The 15,025-nt window shown below is 36.7% G+C and overlaps 1 long non-coding RNA gene across 1 annotated transcript in view; it reads right to left on the bottom strand.

The window, feature by feature from the left end:
- Positions 1–429: 429 nt before the first annotated feature.
- Positions 430–15,025, bottom strand: part of LOC122217350 — a 452,982-nt gene continuing 438,386 nt past the window's right edge. The window contains exon 8 of the long non-coding RNA XR_006201428.1: positions 430–495. This is a non-coding gene — a long non-coding RNA (uncharacterized LOC122217350). The remainder of the gene's footprint in view (positions 496–15,025) is intronic.

Here is a 15,025-nt window from a genome sequence, read left to right as displayed (position 1 = left end):
ATTCCTCTGGGAACATGAGAGCATTATTCCTTAGACCCCAGGAAGATTCTATCAGCTTTCTGTTGGCAGTGCAAAGGCAGAATTAGCCACGGTAAGCAAAAGAATCAATTAGTAGCCTTTGGCCTGCTGACTTTCTTAAAAGCCCTGCCCATATCCTGCATGGGCACAGCTGAATTAAAACGTGATCTCAAGAACTTCCCATTTAGAGGCAAAGGGACAGTTCTGATGTGATCCCATGGTCCATGAATCATCAATATGCAAAATAACATCCACTATTTTGACAACCAATCTAGTATGGAGATGTAAAAAGCCTACTCTACAGTGTCTTTACAACATTCCACTGTTTCCCTGTACTGCACTGGAGAAGTGAGAGATTTTTGTACAAATTTGGAATTGTTTATTCAACTGGGTCTTAAAAATCTGTACTCACATCATTGTGGGTACATTGGCAAAAGTGACTTCCTGGAGATCAGGTTTTGATCCTTAATGTTTCCCCTAGGGTAAAAAAAAAAGGACGAGAAATGTAAATGCCTTCACGAAGCACAGTGTGTGTCTGTATTGTATATGCTACTTCAAGCAGGTTAAGTCTGAGTGGAAACACTTTACGCCACAGGCAAGTTATAGAGGAATAGAGTCCTAATTAGGACTGATCATAAAGTTCTCTGAAACCCTGCAGCTTTTAAAGTTCACAGAAGCCCAGCCACCAAGAGATCCTGCTTCTACAAGACTTTTTTACAAACAATCGGACATCCTCATGTTATCAGTTTCCCTCACATCTACTCAACCACTGGGGCAGAGGAGAACTCTGAGGTTGCAGGGAACTATATCCACGAGGCAGCTGCATTCTCTAAGCACGAACATTCCCACATCCTCTGAGCAACTGTTATATATCACCGGTACCAGGTTGGAGCAATTAATGTCTTCAAGATGGAAACTTCATATGTGCATTCTGCTGTATGATACTTAGTGGTTTTATTCAATGACTTTATCTGATATGTTCTCATTTTAATAAAAGTTTTTCACACTTTGAGCACAGTTGGGTATTTTAAGTCTTGTATACAGAGTATTAGCTTAGTGCTACATAAATATGGACATTAATAAATATTCAGTGAAAGCCGAAATGGCAATGTTGTCATGAGCACTCCAACGATTCTCTAAAGGGTATTTATTACATATGAAACATGTGTCTTACATGTGGGCACACATAATTCCACGCCTGTCTCCAATGTCAAGTCTATAGGCATGCTGTCATTGCTTTCCAATGACATTTGTCTACTTTGAACTTAGGGGCAATGGGTTGACATTTGCTGAAGGAATTCATCACACTATGGTCAAAAAAGTATTGTCTCATGTTGTGAAAGTTAAACACACAGTCAATAAAAAATCTCTGATGTTTACTCCTTCAGTGTATCTCAGACTCCTTTTGATGGAAATGTTATCTGGTTTTCCATAATCTTTGATTTTAAATTGTATAGTACAATCTCCTTACAGATCCATAGTTCATCATTTTCATGGTATTCCCCAGTATTCAAAGTATTCTTGAATTGCTTTTCAAATGCATGTCATCAGATTTTGAAATACACTTACAAGTCCAAAACCTCCCTTCCCTGTGGATCCCAAAACGATTTCTGGAATTTGAAGGCAAAAGGAGTTCTTTAAGGATACTCATGTTTAAAAGAGAACCTATAAAATCAATATGTTAAGAACTGAGATATAGCAGGTCCCTGCATTATGTTCAACCTCCTTCATGTTCTCCTGAGTGTGGATCTTAAACAAACAAACAAACAAAAAATCACATTTCAAAATTTTTTGTATGCGCGTGACATACATGCATCATACTTTCAAACTATTTCAAGAGTCATTTCCCTGGGATGGCTCCCCTTCTACCCAGGCAGAGAAAATAATTGCCAGTCCTAGCATTTTGGACTAAAATCTATTACAACTCATATTACTTGTATCACAATTATGCATTTATAGATCTTTATCCCTCATGAGAGAGCATGCTTCTGGTGGGTAGGAAACTATCTTAGTGTATCTTCCATAAGGACTGCTGGAAAATTTCCATTCTGTAACTTAAAATAAAACTCTAAGTGTACCTCTCCAATTTCTGGGGCTTGGTGTGTAAAGAGATAACTTTTGAACTATCCACCTTAAATAATTAGCTCCCGCAGTGGAAAGTGAGACTTCATGAAGATTGTTTTTGAAATGGGTAATAAAACTTATTGTGATGGACAAAAGCAGACAGTTTTGCTTTTTCTTTACGTTCACCTATCCTAATTCTGGAGACCATTGATCGAGCTCTCTGACTTAACATGAAAAAGATGATACAAGAAAATATGGATGGGGTGCCTGAGTGGCTCAGTCAGTTAAGGGTCTGACTTTGGCTCAGGTCATGATCCCACAGTTCGTGGTTCAAGCCCTGCATTGGCCTTTGTGCTGACAGCTCAGAGCCTGGAGCCTGCTTCGGATTCTGTGTCTCCCTCTCTCTCTGCCCCTCCCTTGCTCAGAGTCTGTCTGTCTGTCGCTCTCTCTCCTTAAAAAATAAACATTTAAATAAACTAAAAAAAATATGGATAAGCACAAATTCTTTTTCATATATATTTGAAATTCTCATCTTAATGCAATATGTTTCAGCAAATGAATGTCTATTCTGTGCTAGCCCCAGCACTTAATTACCCCATATCTAATTCTTATATAATCCTCATCATGACCATACAGGTTAGAAATTGAGGCTCCATCTTGCAGGAGGCCATGAGACTGTCCAAGCAGAAAGTACATAGTAGAAAATCTTGTTTAAGTGCAAAGAATCTCTGCTGCAAAGCATACTGTTATGCTTTACAATATTCCCTTGTGTTAAACACTTGTGGGATAATTATGATTTTAAGAATCATACAAGAGAAAAAAAAAGAAGTCACCCTTTCCTCCAATAAACCACATTTCTTTGTCTTTTTTTAGAATTTATTTTGACAGAGAGAGAGAGAAAGGGAGGGAGGGCGAGGGAATGTCTCAAGCAGGCTCCACACTGTCAGCACAGAGCCTGACACAGGGCTCGAACTCACAAAACGAAATCATGGCCTGAGCCAAGAACAAGAGTTGGAGGCTTAACAGATTGAGCCACCCAGGCATCCCTCTTTTTCTTTTTAAGATTTTATTTTTTTTTTAATTTTTTAATTTATTTTTGAGGCAGAGAGAGACAGAGCATGAGCAGGGGAGGGGCAGAGAGAGAGGGAGACACAGAATCCAAAGCAGGCTGGCTCCAGGCTCAGAGCTGTCAGCACAGAGCCCGACGCGGGGCTCGAACTCACGGAGTGTGAGATCATGACCTGAGCTGAAGTCGGATGCTTAACTGACTGAGCCACCCAGGCGCCCCTTTAAGATTTTATTTTTAAGTAATCTCTACATCCAATGTTGGGCTCACAGTTATAACCCCAAGATCAAGAGTCACACACTCTACACCAACTGAGCCAGCTAAGGGCCCAATAAATCACCTTTCAATTAGGAAAACTGCACATACACTACATGAAACACTTCGAAACTACATGTAAATCAACAGACCAAAAGTGCAAATAGTTTATGTATTTAAATTAATTTTTTTTAGTAATCAAAATGGCCAAACTTCTAAAAAGCTTTCAAATTATTCATCCATCCTTATTTCCAAGTGAAATTTTGTGAAAGTCATCACAATATGTTAGTACCATTCTAATAACATATTGAAAATAGCTTTCAAAAAGGAAAACAATGTTTAATTTTAAACATTAGAATTTGATGTATTTTCATAATGCATGGTTTAGAAACGATTCAGTTAATTAAAATTGGGGGAAGTATCCATTTTTTAAAATCCTAAACACATCCAAGAGGAGAGTATCCAACAGGAGACAGAAGGCAAGTGGGGAAACCTTCAGGAAAGAGCAAACACTCCAGTGGAGAAGTTACTGCCCAGCACACCAGGACAGCCAGGTTAGGGACCAGACTTTGGTACTGGCCTGAACTCAGGGATCTTGAACAAATTACATCATTACATCACCTTCCTACCTTCCTCCTTTCTTTCTTTCAAAGTAATCTATACCTCCAACATGGGGCTCATGCTCATTCCCTGAGGATTAAGAATAGCATGTTCTATCAACTGAGCCAGCCAGGCACCCCACCTTCACCTCTTTGAGTCTCTACTTCAGCATCTGCAAAATGAGAAAACTAAATGACATGATCTCCCAGGAATATTCCATTTCTCAGCTGCATAATCATGCCATTTGATAAACTGGCAAATAACAATTAAGTAAGAGGCTTTCTGTAGAGGAGAAAAATGCCAGAACTAACTTTTGAGGCTGTTTAAGTGGATAATGGGCTTCTCTCTGCTGGTGGAATGTCAGAGCCTGAACCTGCTGGGGCACTGACCCTGTATGTCACCTGAGAATATTCTAACTGCTTATTTTTCCCACTTTCATCAGTTTCTGAGGTGATGAACCCATGTCCTGGGGAGTAACGTGATTAAACAGAAGCAGAATATACCAAAATTATGAATTCAAAATTTTTATTTAAAACACCTTCCTTGAAACAAGTCAATCTTCATTTTAATAGGCTTTCCAAATTTAGCAGTGAAGAAAATCAAAACATTTACCACGCAAAATTTGAGAGATAATGACAGCTAGAGTTTAAAAACTTGCCTTTTTGAACGTGTGCACAAACCCATCAGATTCCGTGGACATGTCAAACCTGTGACTTAAAATGAAGCTATTTAAAAAGACTGACAGGATCAAGCCAAATGATCCAGCAAGGGTTTTCATACCCAAAACATTTAATAGTTTGGAAAACAGTTGCTTTCAGTTTACGTAGCTTATTCGTTTTTTGGTTTATTTCAGATCATTTCTCTGTCTCCACATAGGGTCAAATGAACATCTTTGCTCTACATGTTGGTAATCTGAGTTAAGCCCTCCTCTTTTGTGGACTAAAGTTGTGCCCACAGAGTACAGTCAAGACTCTGGGTACTGTGCCCCACTTACCGGGTGTGGACAAATTACTTACAGCCCGTAAGCCACAGTGCTCTCATTTATTGCGTGATGAGAATAGGAGTATCTATATATTGGGTTCTTTGGTGGATAAGAGGAGGAAGTCCTTTAAAAACAGTAAGCATGGTGATCCCCAGGTAAAAAGTGCTCAAGACATGTTCGTTTGTTGTTGTTTATAGGCTGTAAAGCAAAGCTTCCAGCTTATAAAAACCAGCAAAGTGGTGGTAATAATGGCTACTGATTATGTCAATTATGGTTATTTTTTGCTCCACATTATTACCCAAAACAGATTCATCCCTTCCTTGTATAGCAATCAGGCAAAGTTTCGAAAACCCAAGTGGCAAGCCAGTCCTTTATAGGTGAGTGATGTCTGCCCTGCCTTCTACCCGAAGTCAAAGAATGGCAGGGGCAGTGCTGTGTGTGGGGAGTCCGCCCTGCTTGCTCTCGGGGCACAGCTCACACTAGGACATTGATCCCAAACGCACTCTTCTCCACTGTGCAAATCCCCTTGCCATCTTCTGTCAGAGATGGGCGGGATAGAAATTCTCATATGGTGTAATAAAGAAGAAACTAAAAAAACAAAGCAGAACACTAGCTTTGCAAACTCCCACTGTTCTGAATTACTTTGCATCTTCCTCAATTTCTTCTCTCAGGCTTATAATTATCCAAGTAACTCATTTTCCTCCTAAAATACTTTTTTTTTTAGACACAGCTTCTTCAATACGATCAAGAACACTCCCAAAATGATAAAGCCTTGCTCCATTTTTAAGAAGCTTAGGATTAAAATTAACACAGGGTTGATCTGCGGTACTTTGCCTCATGTCATGTTTTACATCAAAGGTGATGCTTTATTAGATTAATTTTCCTGCAACAAAATTCTTTTTGTTGAAACACTTTTCCCAAGACAAACTAGAATGCAAACAAATCAAGTGATAATCCGAGCTGTAGGTGACTGGTCTATGCCAATATAAATTCATAGGATGAATTACTCAAGGATCTGGTCGGTAATTTCTGAGTCATCTACAAAAGGAATTTTCAGGGAGAAATGCATTTGAAGGAAAAAATCATTTCATATAAACATTATCAGCTTTAGAAATTATTCACATGCGCACAAGACAATATAGGACATCTTGCAGCGCGTGTGTGTGTAAGAGAGAGACAGAGAGAGAGATGATGGTTTCTTACTTGGTATATCAGCACTTTTCACCCAAAAGGATAGAACATGTCTGTTTAAAAACAGAATAGCAACAAGGAAATGAAATAACCATGCCCATCTCAATAGATTCATTTGTTTGAACACTAATGTCACCTCTGAGCACAAATCGGAAGGGCAAGAATGAAGGGAGCAAAGAGTCACGGAGGAATCTTGTAATTGTTCGACACAGGAGTACAATGATCTAAGTTTAAAAAATTAAACCAAAATGTAAACTCTGTTTCATCTCTTCTGAATTTCCTCCCAAAGCTGTGAACCAAGGCAGAACTTCACAGAATATGTGTGTGATACAGCCTCTGATACCAAAAGGTCGCAAACACGCGATATTAAAGTCGCCTCCCCAGGGTCAACATATGCCACTACAAAGTGCCACAGTAACTAACCAAATGTGAATAAGGTGAGTGGACAACCAAGGGGATAAAACCTGATTAAATTTTGACTCGGACCTGATATTTGAGTTTCCAGAACTGGAGGAAAAAAATGTATCATTAGTTGTTTTTTGTTTTATTTTTTCTTTTTTGAAAGAGAGCTTGTGCACATGGGAGAGGAGCAGAGAGAGAGGGAGAGAAAATCCCAACCAGGCTCCATATTGTCAGTGCAGGGATCAAGTTCACAAAGAGCGAGATCAAGACATGAGCTGAAATCCAGAGTCGGATGGTTAACCAACTGAGCCACCCAGGGGCCCCATGAAGAAAGCATAATTTAAAAACTAGTCTGTGAAATGTTCATCAGCTCATTGCAACTCCCCATCCACTTGGTCAGTAGGCAAGCTCCCAAAAGTATTCTCAAAATGTTTATTATAGAATAAGTCTGGCATGCCATGGACTTTGAAGACTGCAGAACCTCTTGGTTGGAAAATATTGGCTAAGATTCTCAATTCACTGTTTGGACTTCTCTACACCCCAAACATTTCCATGGGTCTCCATGGTCTTCCCAAGGTTGGAAATCTTTCCTCCCAGACTGTCCCAGTAAATTGAAGTCACCTACACTATTATAACTTGTTCAACTTCTATCCTTTGCTCCTAATTATTGCCAGATGCAATCTAATTAAACCCACCAGGTGTCTCCCCTCAGGTTAGAATACCTCACAGAATCCTTGCTACCACTAAAATATGGAACAACAGAATGCCAAATATGTAGTGAACACTTCATGGAGAGGTTGATAGCTACACTTCAAAAAAATTATGATTATAATAGAAGGAGAATAACTAAAAATGTGTAGGCAGTGAGGTACATGATAATTCTGTCATTCTATTGTTCACAAACATGTTTATTACTCTCAAGTTTTCTTTCTTAATCTAACAGAAAATGTTATTCATCATGCTAAATATAACAATAAAGCTAAAAGTACTGTGTGGGATTTTTCAAACAGACATGCTATTTTACATTCTCAAGGATATGCACTTGATACAAGTGATATGATGAAATAAATTTGCAAATTCAAACATAGGCCATTGCTTTTTAAACAACATAAAGTGATATTTTGATGCAATATTCTGAAACCAAAGTTAAAAAAAATTACTCTAAAATCATTTAATAGTCTGCAGCATTTAGAAAAAAATTTTTCTACTTTATCATTTGCATATATTAGATAATTTCTGTGCTTCAGTATGGAAAGACAAGTCAAATAACAGAATTTCCAGTTTCATCAATTTCAGAAACCCATTTTAAAGTAATTTGCACTCTGATTTCAATGTGTCCTCCAATGTGTCATATGTGCATGTGTTTTGATTAGCTTAGGCAAGTTATAATTATTTATCATTTCATTAGTAATAATTTAATAATCTTTGAACAAAAATGGAACATTTACTCTATTTATAACTCAACGTCAAGATTTTTTGATCTTTTTATATTTTCCATGAAATATAAATTTGTGAAGATACAAAAATCTGAAAAGTCTGAATCTGCTTCCTTCTATCAGGAAAAAAAAAATGGCAAATACACTTCATTGGTGAAATAATGCTGATCTTTAAATAACACTTATTACTGACTTATTTATTCAAATGTGATGATTAAATACTCACCTATGCTATTTTTTATTAATGCATTTTATGAGTATTTTCTTAGACTCATCTGCTAGTAAACATATGTTCCTATTTTATATAAATGATGCAGTTTTGTAATTAGCAACCCACAACACCAAAAGAGTAGTCGTATTTTTTTTCTCATTTAGTATTAACAGTTATATTTGATTTTAAATGTTCCATCTATGTAATTATCACTTTACTAGCATATCTGGGTAAATTCTCAAAAGTTCAATCATGAAAGGCAAAATTATCCTATGGTAAACTCTAAACATTATCTTACAGTAGATAATACTACTTCTCAAAAAAAAATCAACATATTCCAAAATGAACTATCGAATGAGGAATACACGGGGATGGTTTTTTGCTATTCCTAGAAATTCTTAATGATCCGACTAGGCTGTGCTTTTGACATTTCTTCCTTCAACTTGCTAACATACACTTCAGGGCTGCAATAACTAGATTAAAGTAATAACACACCAAGCGTAGCTCTAGGCAACAGTTTTAGCTGACACAAATCATCTTTCACTGGACACACTATATAGTCTGTAACATAAGATGACTTTGCCGGAAAAGCTAGTGTTTGCCAAATTGGGGTTACGTTTATATACAGTCATAAATCTGCAGCGAGATAACACAAGTTTTTGAGAATTTTTGATAAAATAAGGCCGATGTAGTTAAAATATCTTAATTATATTTCTAAATCACATCAGCTTTAACCAGTATATTTTAGGACTGAATACTAATCTTGTTTCTTACAGGTTTCTGAGAATTTTTGGCTGCAGGCGAGTTAGGTGCATTTAAAATAACACATTTGTCTTGAATTTGGAAAAAAATCAAACCCGCAGTTTAAATGCAAGATAAAGAAACATTTAGCGTATCTGGCAGGGTTACAGAAGTTGTAACAAAATCTACTCACATAAGATTGTCTGTAGTAAGTGAACGGAAAAATATAGCTCACATAAAAAGAGGGTGTTTGATTTCAACTGATGTGCTTTTGGAAATGACTATTTAAAATATTTTAACAAACAAGTCTAAACCATCGATTGCCTATTTACACATCTTTAGGAAAACCAATTTAAAAAGTCATGTGTTTGTGGGGGGTTAGCAATGTTGGGTCTGGGAACAAGAAGAAAAAACATGCTCTGGGAACTGTCAAATCCTATGAGAGATTCTGCTATTGGTATTTTTACTTTATAAAACTTAAAACACTTATTTCCCTGATTTGGTAAATAACAATACCATAATTAAAGAGTTATAACTGAAGGAAACCAACAATAATAATACAGTTGGCCTGGTTTTTCTGAAAAGAATAGAGTTAAGTCTGTATAGCTACTCAAAAAAAAAAAATAGTTTTGTGAGAACATTCCATTCAGAGCATTCCCCCTCCTATACTTGAATTTGCATACCCTTTAAAATTGAGAAGAATTATGTTTATCTGACCTTAAAGCACAATGTACAGCTAAAACATACTGAGATATATTGGAATGTGTTCAGTGAGACAGGATTACCAAGAACACATTACACCGCATTTTATTACTCTGTCTTCAGTCACACTGATCGACCAAAGCCGAACCAACTGTTGGTATTTCGGAGTACCATAATATCCTCAAAAGTAAATAGTGTATATTTACACAAATACAACAATGTAAATGTATGTTTACAAAGATACTGTCAGTTTGGTGGTCGTGCAGTCTCTAAGATCTCGTGTGTATAATAATAGAAGAGTGATGTGATTTGTCTTAGGAGACCCGATGAGATTTCTCAGAAGGAACTATAACTCAACAGGCCAATGGTCCATATGTTTGCAGGATTCACTTCCAGAATTTATTTACATTATCTGAATCCTTGGAGTAATGCATACTAATTAGGTATAAATTATTTTTAAATGGGCCCAGGTATATGCAGTTATAATTATTAACGAAATACAGTATTACTAAAGAACACTGGAAGCCACTACACAAAATGAAACAGATATCTTTTAAATATGTTTTACAACAGGCAACAATGTAGGTGATTAGCAGATATGATCATCTCCTAAGGAGGAATTTCTGTTTTTTAACGAAAACTGAGAAATAAAATTTTAAGTACTTAAATCTAGGGAAGTTTTTTGTTTTGTTTTGTTTTGTTTTTTTCTAAGTTTCACTCCATTTGTTTCCAAAGTTATGTGGCTCTGGGTGAATTCTAATGCATGATGCTAATATAAAAACCACACAGGTCAAAAAGTTCTGACTGGTCATGTTACCTACCTGGGAAAATGGTCTAAAAACTAGTCAAGGATTAATCATTTCCTTTTGAGGAGAGGAGGAAATGAGGCTGTATTTCATGGAGAAAGAAAACAGGCCCATTTTTCAATTCTGTTCATAAATAGAATAAGAAAGGTCATACCTAATAATAAAGTTAGTGGAAAGATCTCTTTTGTATTTCAAGCCTGAACATGAGTTGGAAAAGTTAGAACTAAGGTTAGAACACTGGCCGTGGCTGGTGTATTCAGACATGGGGTATTCACGATGTCTATGTTTGCATGCGTGTCTGACATAGGTATGCCACAGTGTGCGTGCGTCTGTGTGACTCATGTGCATGCTGGTGTAGGTAACGAGCAGGCTTCATGTGCATATGCAGTTAAGATCGGAGTTTTCCTTTTCTTTGCGTGAGGACAGCTATTTGCTCACGTTTGCCCTCTCCCTGCAATTCTGCAAGAAAAATTAAAGACCCTGGATAATACATAACGTACAAACTAAGAACTCGTTGCAATTCTTACAACAAAGAGACCCCAGCTTGGAGATAAATGTTTTACTTAAAATTGCCTGTTTTCATGTTATGAAGTTCTATTTTTCTCTCAGCATGTTTCGCTCCTCTGTATTTGCTTTCCAGACCCCAGTTCAAACAAAATGACTTGCATTTGCTTTCTCTTACATCAATCCTCTCTCACCCATCCCAGTTCTCCTTCTTGTATCGCATTCCTCCTTGCCTATTTTCCTAAGAATTTCCCACTCATCACATCACACATTTCTTCTAAGAACTCTGCTAATTTTAAGCGCTACAGGAGACAGATCCGTTACATTTGACAACATTTGGAAACCTAGGACAGTAACGACAAGGTAAATAAGAAAACCATGGTAACAAACTGTGTTCTCTAATGATTCATAGTCAGTATCCTGTGCTAATGTACTGCAAATGTGAGTACACATTTCAATTTAGAATATTCTACTTAAGAAATCACATTAAGGCTACTGAAGTAAGTGGCATAAATGTTGCTACAATTTTAGAAAAGTTGTTTTTGTGTCATTGTAAGTCATTAGTATACTGTGATTACACTTTGATTTAGCAGGTATCCAATTTTACACCTTTCTTTTCTGCAAGTGATTTATTATTGAATTATGAATATATCTGCAATAAAATTGAATACTTGTCTTTCTCCCCTATTTTTTTTTAAACTACCATAATGAAGAATCCTAAATGACCAATGGTCATATATCCTAAACACTACTAGAAACTAAGAATTTCAGGGTTAGCTATTAAAATGCTGTCTTCCGAATTCTTATTTCCTATGTAGCCCAGAACCAAACCAAAAAAAAGAGCAATGACATTCCTGAAAAAAATCAACATAGTATTTGTACCACCACATTGCTAAGTCACATTTCAAGTTTTACCTGGCTGACATTTCTTTGGGACATATACTTAATTATATTTCAATGTTTCACAAAGAGTTGTATGATTTAATAGCACAGTACTTTTTAATGGCTTTAAAAATATCAAGTTAAAAATCACCTACCCTTCTGCAGTCTTGAAGATTGTCTCCTTCCCATTTCCCTCTGTGAAACTAAACTTGATCTTGCCTAAAGGTGCAAGTATACTTATATGTGCAGGACTTCAATAATTCATATTTTTGACACCCAGACATGATATGACCCACTGAATATTCTTAATTAGTTGGAGACGGAAGCATCTGTATGGATTCACAAATTATTTTAAACATGCCTTTAAATATTTTAAACTAGAGCTTCCAATTAAAATTGTACATGTCACATTGTCTCATTTAATTCCACTGTTCTTTTTAGGAGGGACAGCCTCAGCTGAGCAAGCCTCATTGATGTGAGCTGAGCTCAATTAGTTTCTGATGTTCTGCCAAATTGCCTCATTACCTGTCATACAAACACCACTGACACTTTTAAAGTTGAGCTCTTTGCATCCACATTATTCTCTTTAGACCAAAAATCATTATTCTCATTAGAGTAGTAAAAGTAAGCAATTTGCTAATCAAGAATAAACCAATATGTTTGCAATATAAATAAGAAAAAAAACAATGATGGGCTTATAAATCAAGTGTGCAAACATGTGCACGCGTGTGCGTGCACACACACACAAATTTTTACGTTATATAAACCGTGGGTCCTTCATGAAATCCTTACAGGTTATTGACTGCTTTGTCCATCAGATTTTCCAAATTGCTTACAACATATTGATAAGAGAAACTAGGAGTTTTCCATTCTGTATATATTTGAATTTAAAATGTACTTCACCTTCGAATCATGAAACATACATCTGAAGCATTCCTAACTGCACAGAGGGCTTAAATGGCTTAAAATACACTAACACTACATTCTAGAAGAGAAAGAATTCATAACCACTTCAAACAATATTTGTAAATCCTGCATTAATGCTGTTCACCACTTATCAAAATGTTGACCCACAGGTAAAAATTTATGTGGTTTTAACCCCTGAATCTGCAGTCACCCAAATGACTTTTTGTTCTCCCTTGCCCTTTATCCATTGCCTTCTGCATAGGGAAAGAGAAGGACAGAAGGTTAGAATCTAATTAAGAGATAGTTTTTTGAGGTTGGTCTATACAGATGACACGTATTGAAGCACAGACCAATTTTTTTTTTCCTGAATGGCTGGTAGAAGATCATTAATAGAGAAAAAAAAAATTCACATTATATTAACAGCTTCATGATTCTGTATACACCTACTGTAGTTAAAGAAGTTTCCATCCACCAGTGGCTTTTAACCCCGGCAGCATGTGTTTTTTTGTTTGTTTATTTTTTTGTTTTTTTTTTTTTTTAAATACCCATGCCTGGACCCTGAAAATACATATTCTTTTTAATTTCCACTTGACAATGAAAGTTGTTTTTTTTTTTTTTTTTTCTTTTCCACGCTAGGAGATTAAATGGAATGACTCTTGCTATTACTGCCCTGGACACAAACCTGGGGTAATCATTAGAAGACTGCAGCATCAGAATCTCTTTCCCACTCAAATGTTAGGTTGATCTTATTACACATGCATTGTTATCAGTGTTGTTGGAAAATCTGACTAGCCTGGAGTCTGCAAATAGTGAACAAACTTTCCAGAAAAGCAAATTTGCTCTTGTGCTGTGAGGTTTGTGCCATCAGCAAATATCACTGCACAATTTGCTTTCAGCACCCTTTCCACTTAGCAGGGGCAATCTTTAGGCATGAAGGCAATTGCAGGATCACTGTATTGATGGCCCACTACATTTCACTCAGCATGGCAGGTAATGCTCTTACGTCGTATGCCTTGGTAACAGTGGTTCTCAAGGTGGGTTGTTCACCAAAGTCTCTCAAAGGGAGGTAGGAGACACATGCAGCAATGCATAAACAACACAATACTTTTCCCCCATTACTTTCACTTGGTTCACTCACAATGTTTAGCTGAATTTTTAACTCATGAACAGTATTACAGGAAAGCATGATCGTTAACTTCAATTAAAGGGCTAGGAAATAAACTTAAAGATCCCTGCTATAAATTAGGTTTACAATTGGCTGCTATAAATAGATTTCATCCAAACACTTTTCTTTTAGCTTCTAGGCTCTACATTCAGACTTGCATATCAAAGCTTGGGGCACCAAAACAGGGGATCAAGAGTTCCAGGGATTCAACTCACCAAAGCAGACCTAATATTTTCAGAGGAGTTTCTGTTCATGTGGAGTGACAGGAAAAATGTTATAACCTCGTGCCTTAAATATAAATCCTAGGTTACCTCTCCTAGGTGGCCTTGACTTGGTGTAGGTTTTCCGAGATGGAAGGATAGCAAAGATGTAATCATGCCTTCGTTTTCAGTCTTCTTCGGGGCAAAAGGCAGATGGCATTTGTGAGATGTGTTGTTATGGGGGCACATATGGACTGGCAGACTATAATTTCTGTCTAGCTAAAGTTAAATGATCCAAGGAGTGAGCAAATCCAGGACTCTGACAAGATAAGAATTTTATGCTAGTCACCCAAACAGCTGGTCCAGCCCTGAGCACACCTCCTTTGATGGCTGTTCGACTTTAGGCACATGTCCGGGAGATGCACAGCTAATATCCAGCCTCTTTAAGCCATTTTTTTTTAAATTTTAAATAGTTATAGGCATGACTCAGAGTTTTGGATAATGTAATATTTTGAACCTTTCTGTAGGACCACGGACCATCATTTAAGAACCTCTCTGTTTCCCTTATGTTCATCTGTGTTTTCTCTTAAAGTCCTCATATGAGTGAAGTCATATGAGTTTTGTCTTTCTCTGACTAATTTCACTTAGCATAATACCCTCCAGTTCCATCCACGTGATTGCAAATGACAAGATTTCATTCTTTTTGATTGCTGAGTAATACTCCATTGTATATATCTACCACATCTTCTTTATCCATTCATCTATTGATGGACATTTGGACTAAATGGGTAATGGGCACTAAGGAATCTACTCCTGAAATCATTGTTGCACTATATGCTAACTAATTTGGATGTAAATTAAAAAAAAAAAAAACTAAAAATTAAATTTGAAAAA

The sequence above is a fragment of the Panthera leo genome, chromosome B1 (assembly GCF_018350215.1).
Source record: "Panthera leo isolate Ple1 chromosome B1, P.leo_Ple1_pat1.1, whole genome shotgun sequence".
NCBI classification, from domain to species: Eukaryota; Metazoa; Chordata; class Mammalia; order Carnivora; family Felidae; genus Panthera; species Panthera leo.
Note: the sequence above shows the minus strand (reverse complement) of the source record. Positions and strands in the feature narration are given on the sequence as shown.